The sequence below is a fragment of the Chiloscyllium plagiosum genome, unplaced genomic scaffold, assembly GCF_037043375.1.
Source record: "Chiloscyllium plagiosum isolate Xiang-an unplaced genomic scaffold, Cpla_swu_hap1 HiC_scaffold_42, whole genome shotgun sequence".
Taxonomy (NCBI): domain Eukaryota; kingdom Metazoa; phylum Chordata; class Chondrichthyes; order Orectolobiformes; family Hemiscylliidae; genus Chiloscyllium; species Chiloscyllium plagiosum.
The window spans coordinates 68296838-68318534 of record NW_028270180.1 but is presented as its reverse complement, the minus strand read 5'-3'; the positions used below and the strand labels follow the sequence as shown (position 1 = coordinate 68318534).

Here is a 21697-nt window from a genome sequence, read left to right as displayed (position 1 = left end):
TTCTTGGTCCCAGCCCTCTCTATGTACCCCCTCTCTCTGTTTTCTCACTCTCTCTGTCCCCCCTCTCTCTATCCCTCTCTCTGTGTCCCCCTCTCTGTCGCCCCTCTCTCTGTCCCCCACTCTCTATCCCCCACTCTCTGACCTCTCTCTCATTATGTCCTCCCCTATTTCTCTCTCTCTCCCTCACATTATGTCTCCCTTGACCCTCTCTCTCTCTCTCTCTTTCTCCCTGCTCCTTCACTTTCTCTCCACCTTCTCTCACTCTCGATCCACCTACCTCGGTATCTCTTTCTCATCACCTCCCTCTGTTTCTCTCTGACTAAATCTTTCTCCCTCCTTCCCCTTCCTCCCTCTCTGACGCAGTCTGTCTCCCTGACGCATCCCTCTCCCTCTGATCCAGAAACTGGGAAGGCGGGTAGTGGGTGGTGCTGTGGCTGCATGTGGTTGGAGGGGTGGTTGTGAGATGATGGAGAGATGTGGCAGGTGAGAGGAGGGGGAAAATGGAGTAGAGTCGGAATTGCGGGAGGCAGACAGACGGCAGGAGAGAGAGTGCAGTGGAGTGGGAGAAGAAAGAGTGGAGGCAGGTGGAGAGAGGAGGGGAAAGGAAATGGGGAGGTCAGGTTGGATTGGGAGGGACAGAGGGAGTTAAACCCAGCTCCTGAGCTCAGGGCACGGTGCCCTCCACTTCCTTGAGGACCAGGACTTGGAGCTGAGTCTGTCTCTCTCCAGCTCAGCTTCTCCAACACAAAGACACACAACAACATCGCTCACTCTGCTGCTCGGCACGCTTTAATCAACATTTTTATTGGTTACAAATGGAAGTGATGGATACAGTCGGTGGGATGGTGCCTTTTCTCACCGGCCCCTGAGTTGTGAGAAACATTGAAATGTTTCCCTGTAACCCCACTGTGGGATAAGGATGGACAACCCAGCGCTACCCTCAGTCTGTAACCATAGCGACAGGCTGCTCCATCGCTGAAACACGGAACTGAAATGAGAAAATCCCGGATGGATTGATTAATGCGGGAATTTGATGGATGGATGGATCTGGGTGAAGGGATATTTCAGCACATTCTTCAGCTGCTGCCTGAACTTAGTCTGGGTCACGGCATAAATCGCGGTGTTTGTGCAGCAACTGAGGAGCTGCAGCATGAAGCCCAATTCCCGCACAAAGTAATGGAGATACAGAGGGGAAACCACAATATCAATCATCCGGTACCATATAGAATACAGCATTAACGATGACCATAACAGGATGAAATTGGCCGAGATCACAAACAGTAAAATTATAGATTTTTTTCGGTTTCTCATTTCAGTGTCAGACTGAGCGTCCCCATTGGTGTGAGCGCGGAGTCTCCTGCGGGCTCTGCTGGTCACTACAATGTGTCTGACGGTGAGAACATTGAGCAGCAGAATCGGGAGAAATGGGACACACGGGGTTAGAATGTGGTGGAGGGACTCGATTGTGACCCAGACACTGGAGAATAGAGCACCGTCTGTTACATCACAAAACCAGGGGCCATTCGCCAGCCAATACCGAGCCGTGAGAATAAAATACCAGAAAACGTTCTTTAAACAGCTCAGCACAGTCACTGCTCCCAGAACCACAGCCGCCGTCTTCTCACTGCAATATTTACTTTTCAGCTTCTGGCAACAAATGGCCACAAACCGATCAAAGGTGAAAGTGACGGTGAACCAGACAGAGCAGTCAGTGGCTGCATAAAGCAGGATGGCGTGGATATTACACACGAGGATGGAGTACAGGAAATAAAACTGTTCCTCATAAACAATGGGAATGTGTCTCAGGATCAGGTCGAGGATAATGACTAGGAGATCCGCCGCTGCCATGGCCCCCAGGTAACGTCTGACACATGGAGACAATCCACAATCTTTATAAAGCAGGACGTAGATGGTCACTACGTTAACTGTGAGGAAGGAAAACAAACCCATTATCCATCAGCCTGGAGGCAAAGGGACCCGTTTGATCGGGGACCCAGTGAGATTTTCAAACGTGTCCCTGTATTCAGGGATTTATTAAAATAATCGGAGCTGGAAAAACAAATGGGAAGGTCGGAATTACTGACAAAAATGTGACATAAACCACAAGAAACCCTCCCTCCCCAAACACACAGAGACACATCCATAACGACAGATGGTTTCTAGAACATTCCCACACACTCGATCACTCGAGAGCAGACACAGGTCACTCCTTCCCAGTTCCTAATACGGAGGGTGGGAACGTTGCTGTCCTGAAGGATTCTATCCCAGTTTCCTGAAGACACACGGAATTTGTGAATTCCTGTATTTTGAACTAAATTGTGGTCGATCCTGTGTCGGGAAGAAATGTAAACGCAGGGAAAACGTATTCACCCCTTTAACTGCCTTAGGGGCCTTCGGAACAGTGTCTCCTTCTCCCTGGAACGGGATCTCTTCCCTCGGGATCTTATCATTTGTTCAATTCACTGACGTCCGGCCATTCACAAACAACATTAGGGACAGAACGTTCCGGGGAATGTCAGTTATAGAATGTTGGGACAGAACGTTCCGGGGAATGGCAGTTATAGAATGTCAGGGACAGAACGTTCCGGGGAATGTCAGTTATAGAATGTCAGGGACAGAACGTTCCGGGGACTGGCAGTTATAGAATGTTGGGGACAGAGCGTTCCGGGGAATGTCAGTTATAGAATGTCAGGGACAGAACGTTCCGGGGAATGTCAGTTATAGAATGTCAGAGACAGAACGTTCCGGGGAATGTCAGTTATAGAATGTGAGGGACAGAACGTTCCGGGGAATGTCAATTATAGAATGTCGGGGACAGAACGTTCCGGGGAATGTCGGTTATAGAATGTCGGGGACAGAATGTTCCGGGGAATGTCAGTTCTAGAATGTTGGGACAGAACGTTCCGGGGAATGGCAGTTATAGAATGTCAGGGACAGAACGTTCCGGGGACTGGCAGTTATAGAATGTTGGGGACAGAGCGTTCCGGGTAATGTCAGTTATAGAATGTCAGGGACAGAACGTTCCGGGGAATGTCAGTTATAGAATGTCAGGGACAGAACGTTCCGGGGAATGTCAGTTATAGAATGTGAGGGACAGAACGTTCCGGGGAACGTCAATTATAGAATGTGAGGGACAGAACGTTCCGGGGAATGTCAGTTATAGAATGTCAGGGACAGAACGTTCCGGGGAATGTCAGTTATAGAATGTCAGAGACAGAACGTTCCGGGGAATGTCAGTTATAGAATGTGAGGGACAGAACGTTCCGGGGAACGTCAATTATAGAATGTCGGGGACAGAACGTTCCGGGGAATGTCGGTTATAGAATGTCGGGGACAGAACGTTCCGGGGAATGTCAGTTATAGAATGTTGGGACAGAACGTTCCGGGGAATGGCAGTTATAGAATGTCAGAGACAGAACGTTCCGGGGAATGTCAGTTATAGAATGTGAGGGACAGAACGTTCCGGGGAATGTCAGTTATAGAATGTCGGGGACAGAACGTTCCGGGGAATGTCAGTTATAGAATGTCGGGGACAGAACGATCCGGGGAATGTCAGTTATAGAATGTCGGGGACAGAACGTTCCGGGGAATGGCAGTTATAGAATGTCGGGGACAGAACGTTCCGGGGAATGTCAGTTATAGAATCTTGGGGACAGAACGTTCTGGGGAATGTCAGTTATAGAATGTCGGGGACAGAACGTTCCGGGGAATGTCAGTTATAGAATGTCAGGGACAGAACGTTCCGGGGAATGTCGGTTATAGAATGTCGGGGACAGAACGTTCCGGGGAATGTCAGTTATAGAATGTCGGGGACAGAACGTTCCGGGGAATGTCAGTTATAGAATGTTGGGACAGAACGTTCCGGGGAATGGCAGTTATAGAATGTCAGGGACAGAACGTTCCGGGGAATGGCAGTTATAGAATGTCAGGGACAGAACGTTCCGGGGAATGTCGGTTATAGAATGTCGGGGACAGAACGTTCCGGGGAACCCCTTGACCTGTCCATCACCTTTCCCCCTACCCACCCCACCAACATGATGTACTGTCCCTGGGAACACTGTAACATTAATGGGATGAGAGACTGAGGGTCCAATCACAGGAATGGGAACTAAAGGCATTGCCATATCAGCTGAAAGGGTTAGATATACCACATTCTCAATCCACCGCACAGAACCAGCCCAGACACCATACACCCAGAGGGGATATCTGTTCACCGTGGAACACTGTGCAGACCAGGCCAGTGTCCTGCTCAGTACAACCCAGCAATCTGTCCAGATTCATCCATTGCACTGGTCAATACAACGCAGCAATCTGTCCAGAGTGGAACACTGCGCAGATCAGATCAGGGCATTGGTCTATAAACCCAGACCATATATCTGTCCAGGGCAGTGAGCTGTGCAGATCACAGCAGTGCATTATCTATAAACCTCAACCAGATAGTCTGACCAGCACAGTGATCTGTGCAGTGGTCACCCGTGAATTAATCTGTAAACCAGGAGCAGTTACCCTCCCAATATGTAGGACTGTGTACCCCACCCCAGTACATTGATCTGTAATCAGGAGCAGTTACCCTCCCAGCATGTAAAGCTGTGTACATCACCCCAGTGCATTGCTCAGTAACACTGTGATAAATCACTGCCCAGCGTGGGGAAACTTGCAGCCCATGCTGGAAGTGATGGGATGGGTAGCTCCCATCCATTTCCAGCTCCATCTCTCCATCGTGCCATGACAAGGGGGTGCTATGGGTGTGAACATCACTGCCAGAGAGAGATGGCGGGCGAATCACTTTAAATATCACCACATGGGAGGGGTTTGGGGTATAGACAGAGAGGGGGAGACTGAGAGAAAGTGTCATGGAAGGATGTGTTTCCAGGTTTCAGAATGCTGAAATTAGACACTTCGATAACATCCTGTAACATGAGCCTGTCTTCCCAGGAAAGATGGGAAAAAGGGATATTGGTGTGAGGTCAGATGAGCATTTGTTCTGCATCTTTGTAACTGGAATTAGTTTCAACCGAATCTATGACTCATTGGGCAGATTCTAACAATAATTTCTCTTTGTTTGATTTTCCCTGAGTGTGACAGAGGGATTGTCCACACGAGGCTGAGCTAGTTTCCTGGTGCTATCATATCGTACTCACCTCATTAACTGCCCACCCCACCCCATGGTGTCCCTCTCATTCAATACCAGCCCGATTCTCCCACCCATTATGGCCGCAGTAACTCACCATCGCCCGGATGCCCCTGGATATTCTCTGATCCCTGGCATTGGTGCCATCTTTAAAAGGCCAATGGGCACATATTGACCTTTCTCCGTTTGGAGTTGCCCTGCACAGTTTACTCCGAGCATGGCAGGTATTGGGCAATTACACCACGGTTTGTCGACATGGACACGGAGTTCCTGGCGGAGGGCCTAGTACAGAGGGGGCCATTCTCTTCCTAGAGTGGGGGGCACAGCACCAGACCCACCGAGCATGGTCTGAGCTCCCTACCCAGCTCAGTGCACTATCTGCGGTCTGAGGAAATGTCCAGCAATGCAGGACAAGCATCAATAACCTTCTCTGCTCTATCAGGAAAAGGGTGACCGTATTCTCTCTGCTCCCTCACACTCACTTTATACCTGTTATGCCACCAACCCTCCAACTAGGTTCCTGCTCCACCACTCTCACTGCTGCATGCAGCACCTTCTCTCTCTCTCTCTGTCTCCATCCACTTTACCCCCTGCATAGATAAAACACTGTGGACTGACTCCCTCCGCACACCCCACCATACCTCCCCCAACCCCCACCTACACCAGCACTAACAGCAGGGCCTCCCACTCCCTCCCTCCCTTCCTCCATTCGAAGAGAAACAGCCGGGAATAGCACAGGAAGGGCCAAGCTGGATGGTGGAGCGCCCGATATCCATTCCCTCACCCCCCTCCCCCCGCCATGTGGGGAGGACCCTGGTACGAGCCGGAGAGCACTGGGATGCCTCACGTGGAGATTCTGAAACATCCACGTCCCACCGACCGAGTAAGGAGCAATGTTCAGTGAAGGGCAATTCTCACTTTAAACCCACTGGCAGCTCCGTTTCCCCCCAGCACAACTTAGAAGCCGTGGCCCTGATGCCATCTCCCTTTTGTGTCAAGCTGGTACAAATGGAATCCCCACGGTCTCGGTGGGCAGGAGGGTGGGTTCACAACACATCGTCTCCACCACCTCCCAGGAAGGGAGCACGGAGACTCCCTCCTACACCTCCCCCTGTAAACAGCTCAGATACTGAAACTAATCTGTGATAGTTACTGCTCTCCCCACTTGTCCTGACATCTTCAACAATCTGTGCTCCTATACACCCAGCGCTCTCTGCTCCTGCAGCTCCTTTATAATGTCACAGCCTGTTTTAAATTGTCTTTCGTTGTCGTTCCTACCGAAGTGTATCACCTCACACTGCTCTGCACTGATCCCCATCTGCCTTAAACCTGAACACTACACCAACGTGTCACTGTCCTGTTAGAGTTCCACACTCTCCTCCATAGACTTCAGAGTTCTTCCAGGTTCGGTGCCATCTACAAACATTGAGATTGTCATAGCGTCACGGTCCCCATGTAACAACTGAAATTCTGCCCCACACACACGAGTGTGAGCAAGTGAAATACTGATATATTCCTATGGACAGAGTCGACATGCTGTCAATGGAGCAACAAAAATCCTGCACACACCAGACGGAGCAAATGAAATATTGACAAACCACAGAGCAAAAGGAATCCGGATAGGTTCCGCTTACCGATATTCATCAGGGTATAATGTGATGAAGTTGAAAGCGTGTACTGTACCTTTAAGCGAGGGTGAATGCTGTTCTGAACTGACAGCTTACAAGCACCTGTGGTATGAGAGGATGGCAGACCCAGAAACAGTATATTGCTATCGAGCTGGAGTCGGGTAATAAGTAGTTAAGAGAAAGAGGGTCCCAGAGTTGTGAATAGTTAATGTAAAATGTTCACTTTCAGAGTCAAAAAATAAATTGATGTTTTTATTTAAACAGTAGAATTTGGCAGACCTGTCCCTCATATTTTAACAGTTTACAAAGCAAATTGAGCATTTCTTTATGTTTAGTTTAAATTACCAGATGAGCTCAATGTTGTGTCCTAACAATTGCTGTGCGTGTATCTGTGTGTCTCTGGGTGGGGCAGGTCTGGCAGTCTCTGTGGTGCTTAAAGTAATGCAATGTCACCCTCTGCTGGCCTCGTCACGCCACTGCACAGGCATTGGCAGAGGGTGAAAACTAACAGGGATTCATTCAGAGATGGGGAGGGAGAGGGCAGCTGCTCACAGCACCATCCAAACTGATGTCTTATCCATGTACTGATCGAAATGTCCTTTAAACGTTGTAGCTGTCCCTGCTTTCACCACTTCCTCTGGAAGTTCATTCCACACACATGCCAGCTTCTGTCTAAAATATTTACCTCTCGTGACTTTTGTAAATCTTTTTCCTCGCACCTTAAAATATCCCTCAGTTTTGAATCCCCAACTCTAGGGAAAAGACATCAGCCCTTCAGCTTATCTGTACCCCTCATTATTTTATAAACCTCTGTAAAGTTACCCCTTAGTCTCATACTCTCCAGTGAAACGAGTCCCAGCCGACCCAGCCTCTCCTTATAGCTCACTCCCTCCTTTCCCAGCAACATACAGATTAATCTGTTCTCAACCCTCTCCAGCTTAATAATATCAACGTCAGTAATATCAAAGTGAACAGTCAAGGTGTTTTCTAAGGGTACGGGAAGTCCAAAACTAGAGGGAATAGGCTTAAGGTGAGAGGGGAAACATTTAAGAGTGACCTAAGGGGCAGCTTTTTCACCCAGAGGGTGGTGTGCCTTTGGAATGAGTGGGCAGGGTGACCAGACTGGACACAGTATTCCAGAAGAGGTCTCAACAATATCCTGTACAACCACAACATGACGTCCCAATTCTGATACTCAAAGGTCTGACCAATGAAGACAAGTGTGTTAAACACCTTCTTAACCACACTATCTATATGAGATGCAAATTTTAAAGAATTATACCTGACAGCTAGGTCTCTGTCCTACAACACTGCCAAAGGCTCTGCTTTTAATTGTATAGATCCTGCTGTTGTTTGATTTACCAAATCCAATACCTCGCATTAATCCAAACTACACTCCATCTGCCACCCCTCAGCCCAGTGAGTAATATTACTGCCACCTCACCCTCCCTCTTCAATTTTAAAATGCCCATCCCTCTCCAGGATGCCTGCACACTCCGGCCTTGATTTTCACAAAGACCCTGAGCTTGGTTTGCCTTGTGTGGTTAGGGTGAGGAGAGAGAGATTGCTGACACAGTCAGTGGGGAGGAGAGGCTGGACAGTAATCAGCGGCCTGGTGTCATTTCATTTTAGGAAGAGGGCAGTCGCACGTTAGAGGTGGGTAAGGGTGATCGGTGTGTTGTGACCGGAAGTAAAGCTCTTCCTTCGTCTCTGGTGTTCAGTAATAAATATCTATTTGAGACCCTTCATTGGGCAGATTGTGTCAGCAGGATTTCTTTTTCTCATATTGCAGACCACAGATAATAGCAATTAAAGATGGTCATAGTTAATTTCGATGGCACAGCACATGCACTCAATATCCTACAGTTGAGACAAATGTCTTGCATTTGTTAAAAAATGCAAAGTGTTGTTTGTAATTCAGTAATGGTAACCTGATTATAATAAATCCACACCAAGCTGAAAGTGGCCACTAAAATATGAACCAAAATCTGGGTATGGTAGTGTAGTGGGTAGTGTCCCTGTCTCTGAGCCAGAGCTCTGGATTTGATTCCAATTCCTGAAATTGTGTGGTAGTGTTCCTAGGTCTGGAATAGAAGGCCTGGATTCAAGTCCTGCCTGTTGCAGAGGTATGTCCCAGCATGTCTGAACAGACTGATGAACAAACCACAGAGGAGAATAATGTTACAACTTTATGGGTATTGCAGAGTGATGTTAGTATCCCAACCTCATTGCACAAAGGTCTAGGTGTAAAGCTCACAGAAGTGCCTCATGATACATCTGAACAAACTGAATAAAATGGACTTATAATTGTGACTTGATGGAGAAGGAAGAGGTGTCAGTATTGAATTTTAGAATTTAGGCCCAGGATAACTGAAAGTACAGCCATTCGTGTTGATTGGGGCCATATTTCACAGCAGTAACGGTTTATAAAATCAGAATGGTCATGGATAGGGTGAGTAGTCAGGGTTTTTCCCAGATTAGGGGCGTCTAAAACTAGAGGGCATTGGTTGACAGTGAAAGGGGAACGTTTTTGAAAAGGCCTAAGGGGCACCTTTTCACGCAGAGGTTGGTGTGTGTATGGAATGAGCTGCCAGAGGAAGTGGTGGAGGCTGGTACAAATACAGCATGTAAAAGGCATCTGGATGCTGACAGACCTGCAAAGCTTTTCCAGCAATTTATGCATTTCTTTAAAAATGCATGCATTTTAACTTAGGGATTCTGAATAAATTAAACATTTCAGTTTTTTAATGACGCGGGGCTACGTAAACATATTTCAAATCGGCCGAGACCATTTTCTGCTAAGGGTATGGCTCTGTGTATGACAGCAGCAATGATGCAACAACATGGAATAGGGAATGTGATGGAGACATAGTTTGGACCATGTACAAGGAGACCTCACATGGTCCAGTTTGGGAGAGGATGACATTATTGTGTGACTCAGCTCAGAGAGGGAGAAAATGTAATCTGTCCGAGAAGGAACGGCCTATTGTACTCTCTCTCCTTCATTGTTCCTCATCACAGCAATGTGTGCGAGCTAAAAAGAACTCTACAGTCATCGTTACCATTCTTATTGGAACAGAATCCCTGCAGTGTTGAAACAAGCCCTTCGGCCCAACAAATCCATACCAACCTTCCCAACACATTCCCCTATAGTTATCCCAGAGTAATGCACCTAACCTAGAAACCCTTGAAAACTACAGACAATTTGGCATGATCAATCCATCTAACCTACACAGTTTGAGCTGTGGTAGGAAACGGGATCACCCATTAGAAGCTCACACAGACAGGGGGAGAATGTGTAAACTTCACACAGACAGTCACCCAAGGTTGGAATCGAACCCAAGCCCCTGGTGCTGTGAGGCAGCAATGCTAACCACCATGCTACCCTTTGGGTGATCCCTGACCAGCATCCATTGGAATCTGCTCACTGCCTAAAGCAAATGGAATTCAGCCAAATCCAACTCTCCCAGGATGGAATCCCATTGCTAGCAGCTGTGTGAGAACAATATCTTCAGAAGCAGAATGATGTTTTGGAAAATCTTGCAATTTTTCCTTTTGTCATGAGTTACAATAATATCTGGGCAAAGTTCTTTCAAGTTAAAGTTGCAGAGATTTTGTTTATTTGTGTGTGTGTGTATGTGTATGTGTGTATGTGTGTGTGTGTATGTGTGTGTCTGTGTGTGTGTCAGTGTTTTTAGAAAAGGAAATATTGATTATATATTTTCAACACCCAAACATCCATCTTTCCATCAGAGTTTGAGTAACATTGCTCTGGATCAAAAACGTGCTATTTGAGCAGATTACAGAAACTAGCCTGACTTGTTCCTAAAACTGACCCTGGCCCAGTCTGAGACCGATATGATCGGCATGACACCAACCTGGTTACATTTAACACCTGTTGTGAGCAGTGCAGGAGTGGGACGAGAAAAGCAAACAGTGACCCAAAAAGCCGGGGAACTACAGACCGGTGAGCCTGATGTCAGTGGTGGGTAAATTGTTGGAGGGGATTCTGAGGGATAGAATTTACATACATTTGGGAAGGCAAGGGCTGATCGGAGTAGACAACGTAGCTTTCTGCATGGGAAATCATGTCTCATTAATTTGGTTAAGAGGTAACAAAGAAGATTGATGAAGGCAGTTTGGGTGACATTGTCTATATGGACCTCAGCAAGTTGTTCATTTAAAGAACAAAAAGCAAAGAAAATTTACAGCCCAGGAACAGGCCCTTCGCCCTCCAAGCCTGAGCCGATCCAAATGTACTGTCTAAATCTGTTGGACAATTCCTAAGGATCTGATCCCTCTGCTCACTACTTACTCATGCATCTGTCCAGACGCATCTTAAATGAATCGACCTTGCCTGCCTCTACCACCTCTGCTGGCAACGCGTTCCAAATGCCCACCACCCTCTGTGTGAAGTGCTTACCGCGTGTATCCCCCTTAAACATTCCACCTCTCACTTTGAAAGCACGACCTCTCGTGACTGAATCCTTCAACCTGGGAAACAGCTTGTCTCTATCCACCCTGGCTATACACTTCATGATTTTGTAAACCTCAATCAGGTCCCCCCTCAATCTCCTTTTTCTCGTGAAAATAAGCCTAGCCTACTCAATCTGTCTTCATAGCTAGTATTTCATTCTGATTGGTAGACAAATGAGTAAGGTTCGGTCACTTGGGATACAGAAGAAGCTAGTTACAATTGGCTTGAAGGAAGAGGGATATTTTTCAGACTGGAGGCTTGTGAGCAGCAGTGTGCTGTAAGAATCCGTACTGAGTTCACTGCATTTCATCATTTATGTAAAGGATTTAGTTGTGAATATTGAGGACAGAGTAAGTTTGCAGATTATATCAGAATGGTGGTTTAGTAGATTATCTCAGAGTACAACAATATCATAAATAGATGGGAAAAAGGTGCAAGGAGTGACAGATAAATTAATTTATCTATTAATTTAGATAAATACGAGGTTTTGCATTTTTAGAAGGCAAATCAGGGCAGACATTATATACTTCATGGGCAGGTCCTGGTGCATGTTGTGAAACAAAGGGGCATAGGGCTGCAGGTGCATTGTTCCTTGAAAGTGGAGTCGCAGGTAGACAGTGTGGTGCTAAACACATTTGGCACATTTGCCTTAATCAGTCAGAGCATTGAGTATAGGGGTTGTGGTGGCATGTTGTATCTGTACAGGATGTTGGTGAGGCCACTTTAAGAATATTGTGTACAACTCGGTTTTCTGCAGAAATGACTTACACATATGTTCCAGGACTGGAGGTTTGACTGCAGGGAGAGGCTGATTCCATTGAGGTGTTTCCCCCCGGAGTGTCAGAGGTTGAGGGGTAACATTACAGATGTTTATAAAACCAGCAGGGGCATGGATATTCTGAACAGCCACGTTCTGCTCCCCAGGGTAGGGGAGTCCAGAACAAGAGGGCATAGGCTGAAGGCGAGGGGGATTGATTTAGAAGAGACCTGAAGATAAATGTTTCACACAGAGAGTGGTGTGTGTACAGAAAGTGCTGTTAGGGGAAGTGCTGAAGGCGGTTACAATCGCACATTTAAAAAGTATCTGAAAGAGGAGGGATATTGGCCAATTGCTGGCAAATGGGACTGGATCAGATTTGATATCTGATCGGAGTGAACAGATTGGACTAACGGGTCTGTTTGCGTTCTGCCTGACTCTCTTATTCTATAAGAGGGATGGTGAAAATTTCTGAAAGGACCTTTCAAGTAGGAATTCTCTTCACTGGAAGTTTATCGTGCCTCTATGTTCACATTGATTGAAAGATGCGTTAGGTAAATATTTGGTAGAGAAGTGAATAACGGATAATGGGATATAGACAAATAAGTAGGCACAATTTTAGTGCCTGGTGGAGAAGGGTCAAAATGTCTAATGACCCTCTCCTGCTCCTCAGTCCCATATTCTCGTGTTCCATTTAGCCCCTCATACCTGCTGGACAGGAACAGTTGGAGGCCACTTACTCCTATAACCAGGTGCACGGAAACAGAGGAGACCATTTGGCCCTTGAAGACTGCCCCACATGTTTCGAGGTGATTTGGGAAATATAATTGGAAAACCCAGGCACGGGTATGAAAGAGGCCCCTCATCTCTCTTTACAGAGCTTCCCCTCTCTGCAACTTGTGCTTCATTTGTTGGTCATGTTGTAGACCCAGATTCACTGTGAATACAGCCCCCATACCTCACTCAGCGCTGGCTCACAAAATCCTCTGGTCTCCCTGTCTGCAATATTCAAAACCATAACATTCAGGAAAATAACACCCACTAACTTTCCAATAACAGAATGGGCGAAGATCAGATACAGGGGCAGGTCGTTCACTCCCCAAGCCTGCCTTGCCCTTCACTAAGATCATGACTGATCTGCTCTTGGTCTCAAATCCTCTTCCATACCCAATACTTCATAGCCCTCACCTCTCTGACAGGTCAATATCCAGTACCTCCTCTTCAAATACTTTCAGTCATCTAACTCCCCGAACACTCTTGAGACGAGAAATCCTGGCATTCAATCCCATCTGTTTGAAGAAAACACTTGCTGCTCCGATACCATGGCCTATTGATATGAACAAAAGACGTTGAGACAAGGGTTCAGGTACAAATGACTGGCCCTGATACCAAGGCAATGGTTGGCTTCTGTTGACATCAAGGAGCTTAACAAAACTGGACTTAATGGGAATCAGAGTAAACTCTCCAGTGTTTGGAGTCAAACATGGCACAAAGGAAGATGTTCATCATCTCCGTCCTGTGTCAGCTCTGCGGGAGATCCTCAGGGTAGCTTCCTCGTCACAAACAGCTTCAGCTGCTTCATCAGTGTCTACCCAGCCCCACCCTCCCCACCATAAGATCAGAAGTGGGGATGGTCACTGAAGATTCCACAATGTTCAGAACATTTTGTTGCCCGTCAGCTCCTGAACTGGTCTGTGTCCATGAGCAGCAAGACCTAGACTCCATTGAGACTTGTGCTGTTAACGTGTCTGTAACATTCGTGTAACAGCACTGCCTGACACTGCACATTGCCACAGTGAAATAGAGTTCATTCAGCAACACACGCTGGTTTCACAGGAATATGAGGAAGCCATTCAGCCCATTGACATTATTGGAGAAGAACAGGGACAGCCTGTTCAGTGCCTCCAACCTATTACTCAGGAAGAGAAGGAGTCTAGTGTGATGGACCACACAAGAGCCCCTCGACAATATTTGAAAGCGGTAGCGTAGATTCTAATGTTTTCTTATTTTAAAGGGAATGTAAAGGGTCTGTTCCAGATGCAATGTGACAGGTCAAACTACTCGGTGTGAAGCTAAACACTATTTATTTAAACACGAAAGATAAAATGAAAGCAAAGAAAGAGGAAATTAGAATAACTTAATTCTATTGGACAAGTTAACAGAATGATTGATCGTGGAGCTATTACTAATGAACTGGCCCGATACACGAAAATCCCATAAACACAGCCCTTGGCAAAACTGAGTATTCAGTCACAGATTGCCACAGACTCAAAGATCCTAATCTGTGAGAGCTGGCCACATCCATTCAGGCTGCACTAAAATAAACCCAAGGCCTCCCTCGCTGTTTACTCAGTGGTCTTAACTAACCAGCTTGTTAATGATCATTCAATCTCTCTCTTCAAAGAAACCAGGTCAAAATAATTCTTAAAGCTGCAGCATCATCACACTTGTCAGTACATCGACCTATTAAACAGGAACCAGGGGTAACCAGTCAGGCCCTTGGCCCTGTCCAATTGAACAAGGAATAAGTAATTCAGTCCCTTGAGTCAATTACACAGAAACAGAACGAGGCCATTCAGCCCCTTGAGTTACTTACACATGAACAAGAGGAGGCCATTCAGCCCGGTGAGCCACTTATACAGGAACAGTAGGAGGCCATTCCCACCTCAATGCACTTACACGGGGGCAGAATGAGTTAATTGATGCTGATTCTGATGAATGGCTTATGCCCAAAACGTCGTTTGCCCTGCTGTGCTTTTCCAGCAATTGATGCTCCACTCTGATCTCCAGCATGGGTAGTCCTCACTGTCTCCTAATAGATGCTCTAACATGATGAACAACTGGAGCTGAGGTTGCACAGACAGGCTGCTCCATGTTGTTCCTCCTGGCTCCATTGCTCATGACACACACGTGGGACTTTAACATGGTTTTCTCACAGTGAGGAGGGAAGCCATATGTCTTGTGTGAAGTCTTAAGAAGGCACCTTTCATTTCCGAGAAGACAGCCTGCTGTTCATTATGCAGGACGGAAGCTGTTGGGAATGGCTACCTGTTTCAGATGGAAGGTATTGTGGCTGCTGTTGGGGATTGTGAGCAACCTGACGTTCAGTACGGGCTCACCCGCCGACTGCACAATAACATGGGGAGAGTTAGTAAAAGCATATAGACTATTAGGAAAGTCACATTAGACTGATGAATGGACTCACTAAGTTCAAATAATGCTGATATTACTCATGTTGATCTTGTCTAGTGCACGTCAGTTCCGTGTAACTTGTGTGCCTTACTCTGTCCAAGTCTATGTCCACCCTATGATCTGTCTGGCCATGCTTACGATGACCTGTATCCACTGCTCATAAATAAAGTGTTTCCCTGTACTGAGGTACACGTGGCAATAAATCAAACCAATCAATCCTGGGTAAAGCATGGAATTTCTCACCCTATCAATGTCTCTTTTGCAAATAAGTGATCGCTGCCACTCCTCGTGTTTCAGCGTCACTATTTCTTCATCCCTTACATCTCTACAGGTTAAACACTTAGCTTCTTCACTCTATCCTCATGTTACCATCACCCGTGTCTGTGGTAAGGAGATCATTCCTTACAAAGGAGATCAAATCTGTAGAGATTGCCCCAAATGCTCTCTCAGCAAGGCTCTAAAACTGCAGGAAGATGGCTTTACTTATGTTCTCGAATCATCATAAAATGAAGGTCAGCATACCATTGACTGTACCCATTACCTTCACAGGGTTTGATTCGGAGCAGTCAGCATAGATTTGTGAGTGGGAGATCATGCTTCCCAACTTTGTTCGAGTTCTTTGATGAAGTGACCAGGAAGGTTGATCAGGACAGAGGGGTAGATATAGTCTCTATGGATTTCAGTAAGGTCTTTGATAAGGTCCCACACGGCAGGCTGCTCTGGAAGTTTCCATCACGTGGAATGCTGGGGGAAGTGGCCAATTGGGTACACAGTTGGTTTGATGGTAGAAAGCAGAGGGTTTAGTGGAAGGATGCTTGTCAGACTGGAGGCTGGGTCCATTGTTGTTTGTTATCTGTGAATTGGTTGTGAATGTACAAGTTATGATTAGAAAGTTTGCAGATGACACTAAAGTAAGTGGGAGCATGGTCAGTGAGGAAGTTTATCAGAAATTGCAGCAGGACCGTAATCAGGTGGGGAAGTGGGCCGAGAAATGGCAAATGGAATTTAATATAGATGCGTGAGGTCTTACATTTTGCGAACTCAACGCAAGGTAAGAGTTTCATGGTGAATGGGAGGATCTTCAAGGGTGTAGTGGGCAGAGAGACCTTGGGGTTCAGGTGCACGGTTCTCTGAGAGGGGAGCCACAGGTAGACAGGGCAGTGAAGAAGGCATTTGGCACATTGGCCTTCATCAGGCAGGACATGGAGTACAGAAGTTGGGAATTTATGTTGCAGTTACACAGGACTTTGGTAAGGCCGCACTTGGAGTATCGTGTTCAGTTTTGTCACCTTGTTATAGGGAGGACACTATTAAATTAGAAAGAGTGCAGAAGAAATTTTCAAGGATGTTGCCAGGACCCAATGGTCTGAGTTATAGGGAGCGGTTGGACAAGCTCGGACCTTTTCTTTAGCATGTAGGAGACTGAGAGAGTCCTTATAGAGCTGTATAAGATCACGATGGTAGGGTTAATGCTCTCAGTCTTTTTCCAAGGTTTAGAGAATCGAGAACGAGAGACGATCAGTTTAAGGTTAAAGGGGAAGGATTAAAAGGGAAGCTGAGGGACCACATATTTACATAAATGGCTGGTGTACGGATGAGCTGCCAGCAAATGTGGTTGGGGGGTACATTAACAACATTTCAAACGCATTTGGATAAATATGTGAATAGGAATGGACTGGAAGGATATGGGCCAACTGCAGGGAATTGGGGTTAGCGTGGATGGACATTTACATGGTGGAGTCGAACCCTTCTGTTAATTAAAAACAAACACCCAGAATAGCTCGCCTCACCTCATAATCTGTTAAAATATGATCGACACAGATCTCCTACATTCCACGTTTTATACAAAAATTAACAAGTTAGTTTCTTAACTTTAAAAGTGAACACTAAACGATAACAATTCACAAATACAAGCCCCTCCTTTCTTAGCTACTTACTATCTGACTCCGACTCTGTAAAAATATTCTGTTCCAAAAGCCCACATATTAAACATTACAATCTCAAGACCACACCGTCTCTATCTTCCCCGCTGTGTTCACTCTTCCAGCTGCTGATCTCCCTGGGTCATTTTTTATTGCAAGTAGGTTTGACATGAACATGTATCTTTGAAAGAGAGTGTTTGAGATGGCCAGTTAGCACTCCTGCTCTACAGCAGTTACTCTGTTGTTGGATGGCAGTGGCTCTCCCTCTAGTGTTCAAATGCTGGGTTTATATACTCCCCATGATACAACAATTCTCATAATTTGATTGCTTTCCAGGTGTCTAAACAATAATATTCAAATTCCGTTGGCTTCTGGTATCCTGACCATTATTTAAACACTTTGGTTTTATTTGAATTGTTGTCAAACCAGCAACCAAAACTCAGGTATCCATTTCACAGCTAACTGTGACATATGGAACAATCTGACATTTAGCTGTCATCTGTGCTGTACTTTCTATTCAACAAAACCCGTTCTGTCTTAAAGTGAGCTGACATGCTTTCTGCTTCATAAGACATCCCTCCTTCAGAAAAAAAACATCAGAATGAAAAGATGGCTTCATTTCTTTTCTTCTAATTCTTAATCCCATTATTATGAAATACAAAAGTATTTCTCAGTTATATCAATCATATTAATCTTACACACCTATATAAACTGGAATAAGTCAAATCTTATCTAAACTTTTTCCTTTAAATCCACGATAACACATCTGCTATCACATTTTAGGACCCACAGCATGTACATTTTGTAAGTTTAAAGTCGGTGTGATAAGACTCCAATGAAATGCTCTCATATTCTGGTCTTTAAATATTCCAAAAAACGCGAGAGGTTTGTCGTTGTCCACAACCATCTCCGACAATTTATTTGTCACATAAACATTAAAATATTGTCAGGTCAGTTCGAAACTTAATCATCCTTTTTCAATAATGGAGAATGGTGTATTTTATCTTTCTGGTGGATATTGCGTTTTTTCGACAAGTAGCCAATTAGCCATTCAATTCTATCATCATCTTACTGTATCAATACAACTCCAACCCCTATATCCCTAGAAGCAAATAGAATTTTGAAAGGGTTTCAAAATATTTGGTGCAGCTAAAACTGGTGCGGTGATTAATCCTGCTTTAAAATTCTCAAATGCCTCCTGGCATTGTTCTGTCCACCACAATTATGTTTCCTTCTTTACTAAGTCCATCAGTGGTGCCAATACGCTGCTGAAGTTTGGAACAAACTTCCGATCGAATCCACTCAGTTCCAAAAATGCTCTTTCATCGAGGATGGTCGTGGAAATTCCTCAAAGCCCTTTGTCTTTGTGTTCCATGGGGGTCAACCTTCCATGTCCAATGTAATGTCCCACGAACGTCACCTCTGCCTTCACGAATTCAGTTTTCTTTAAGTTTATTACAAAGTTTGCTTCTTGTAAACATTCAACATGCTCTGGCAGCTGCAACACGTGAGCTTTCAATCACTTGCTAAAAATCACTACATCATACAGATAAACTACACAATTTGTCCATCTGACCATAACTCTGTTCCTGAGTCCCTAAACCTGGCATTGAACGGGATTCCTATCACTGGTGACAATACTAATACGTCATCCCCACAGGAAATCGTCAAAATTTCAGAGTTTTTATCTGCCACGTGCTTCATTCTATACTGTGCCCTTCAGGTGTTGTTTAGCTAACTCACCTACTCCATCAAATCTCTCCCTCACCTCACATATATAATCCGAGTCTCTGACTTCGGTCCTGTCAATTTATATTCAATTAATTCCAAAGGAACTCTAACTTCAAATATTAACTCAAAGGAAGTAAACTGAGTAGATTTATTTGGGGCAAATAATTTTTGTCTAATGGCAAACAATTTAATGAGACACCTTCATTCCAATCATTCCGGTAATCCTGACAGTACGCTGTTAGTATGGTCTTCAGCGCCTGATGCTAACTTTCCAAGGGTGCCTGGGATTCAGGATGGGACACCCTTGATTTGAAGTGCTGAATGACTAAGCTATCCATGACTTCCTTAAACTATCCATGACTTCCTTGAACAGCTGAGCGGTAAAATGAGACCTTGGTCTGATTGAATCTCTCAGCGGAGCCCACAGTGAGTAAAGAAAGCTACCAACTCCTCCACCTCCCTTTTTACCTTAACACTCCATAATAGTTAAAAATCACACAACACCAGGTTATAGCTCAACAGTTTTAATTGGAAGCATACAAGCTTTTGGAGCGTCGCTCCGAAAGCTATCTCTGAAAGCTAGCGCAACCCACCCATACCCATACATTTACCCCTTACCTAACACTAGGGGCAATTTAGCATGACCAATTCACCTGACCTGCACATCTTTGGACTGTGGGAGGAAACCGAAGCACCCGGAGGAAACCCACGCAGACACGGGGAGAACGTGTAAACTCCACACAGTCAGTCGCCTGAGGCGGGAATTGAACCCGGGTCTCTGGCACTATGAGTGCAGCAGTGCTAACCACTGTGCCACCGTGCCGCCCACAATCTTGTTACTATACAGTCTGGAAAAATCCTGGGTATTTTTCTTTTAACTCCCCAATTCCCTAGTTTTTCTTTTGCCTTCTCCAACACAAGGGGTGCCACGCCCAACTTGGATCCTGTTAAATCGTTCACAAGAACAAACTGTATTCCTGGAAATGACACTCTGTTACTCACTGTCACTGTTACTTCCCCAACCTTGATTTGGCATTCCAACCTGATGTTACACAAGGGAATGCTTAATTTCTAACCCCATTCCACAAATTGTCACGATCTTGATTAATACGTCAGAAAGAGTGAAAATACTTTCATCTCTCACGATTAGAGGCCGAGAGAAAGTGAGGGCTGCAGATGCTGGAGATGAGAGTTGAAAAGTGTGGGGTTGGAAAAGCATAGCCAACCAGGCAGCATCCGAGGGGCAGAAGAGTTGACTTTAAATCCTTCTCAGGAAAGTGGGGGATGGGGTAACGGAGGGGGAAGGGGGCCGAGAAATAAATAGTAGGATGGGTGTGGAGCTGGGTGTAAGATAGCTTGGAAGGCGACAGGTAGACGCAGGTGGGGTGTCATGGTGATAGGTCGGAGAGGAGGGTGTTGTGGATAGGTGATAGGACAACTAGAACCCTCAAACTAGAACCATCATCAACGTTGACTTCACCAAATTTCAAATCTCCCCTCCACCAACCTCTCCCAGATCCAACCGTTCAACCTAGTACTGCCATCTTGAACCGCCCTAACTGGCCAGCTTGCTTCCCACCTACCGACTCCATCCTCCCAACCGACATATCACTATCACTCCCACCTACATCTTCTTATTGCCTTCCCAGTGACCATCCCACCAGCTCAGCTACTACCCTTGTATTTATCTTTCAGCCCCTTTGTCCCCCCACCATGTTCCTGACGATGGGTTTCTGCCTGATATTCGATTGTCCTGCTGTTCAGATGCTGCCTGATCTGTTGTACTTTTCCGGCGTCTCACTTCTCAACTATTAGAGACTGAGCAGATCCCGTATCTCACAAAATTATAACTTCTTGTCCAACTCCCCCTGATCTTTCTGAGTAAACTTTATCTACAGAGGTGAATTCTTTAGAGAGATTAGGCACTGCCTCCATACCCAGCCATTGCAGAGGCTGTGCAATTTCCCGCAGCTCCTCGCCTCCACTTGGGGTCTCCTTTACCAGTTTTACTAATGCCACTGGCTTAGCCTCTTCTACCACATCTTTCTCCAAAATGCCTTCCTACAACGACCATCACAGTGTTTCCCAGCTTACTGCAGTGAAAACACCTTTTCCCAGTGCCCTTCTTAAACCATCGGCACTGTCATTTTATGTATTACACTGCCTTATACTGAGAACACCTGAGGCCTTTCACCTCCTTTCAACCCCTTTGGGCTTCTTTTTTCACTTGTGGTAAACTATTGTGCGCTACTGTTCGCTTTGTAATGTGTGAACTTTCCTTCTCCCAATTCTTATCCTTCATAGCATGAAAATTCTCCCGGTAGCTAAATTTCATCTCATGCACCAATGCATATTTACCTGCCATTTCTGCCGCGCTTCTCACTTCTTGAACTTTCTGTTCGTGCACATAAAATCTTACCATCTCTGGAAGTGAGTCTTTAAACTTCTCCAGCAGAATAATCTCCCTTCGAGCCTCACAGGTCTTATCCATTTTTAAGCCCAACACCCAACTATCAAAATGACTGTAGTTAATTCTTACAAACTTAACATAAGTCTGACCAAGTTCCGTCTCAATTTTTATGAACCTCTGTCTATGTGCTTCTGGTACCATTTCATAACCAATCAAAATAGCCAATTCGACATCTGCATAATCTCTTGACCCATCATCTGACAGTGCTACACATATCTCACCAGCTGTGCCCACCAGCTTAGTCTGAACTAGCATTACCCACAAGTTCACTGGACACGTCATCTGCCGAGTCATTTTTTTCAAATGAAATAAAAAAGGTTTTGACATTTTTCTCACCGAAATATGGCAAAGTACTAACATAGTTGTATACATCCCGATGTTCTCCCTTC

The 21697-nt window shown here is 45.5% G+C and overlaps 1 long non-coding RNA gene across 1 annotated transcript in view; it reads left to right on the top strand.

The window, feature by feature from the left end:
* LOC148137886 (uncharacterized) overlaps positions 1–1706 on the top strand; it is an 87213-nt gene extending 85507 nt beyond the window's left edge. Inside the window, exon 3 of the long non-coding RNA XR_015754137.1 lies at positions 1645–1706. This is a non-coding gene — a long non-coding RNA (uncharacterized LOC148137886). The remainder of the gene's footprint in view (positions 1–1644) is intronic.
* The last annotated feature ends 19991 nt before the right edge of the window (positions 1707–21697 follow it).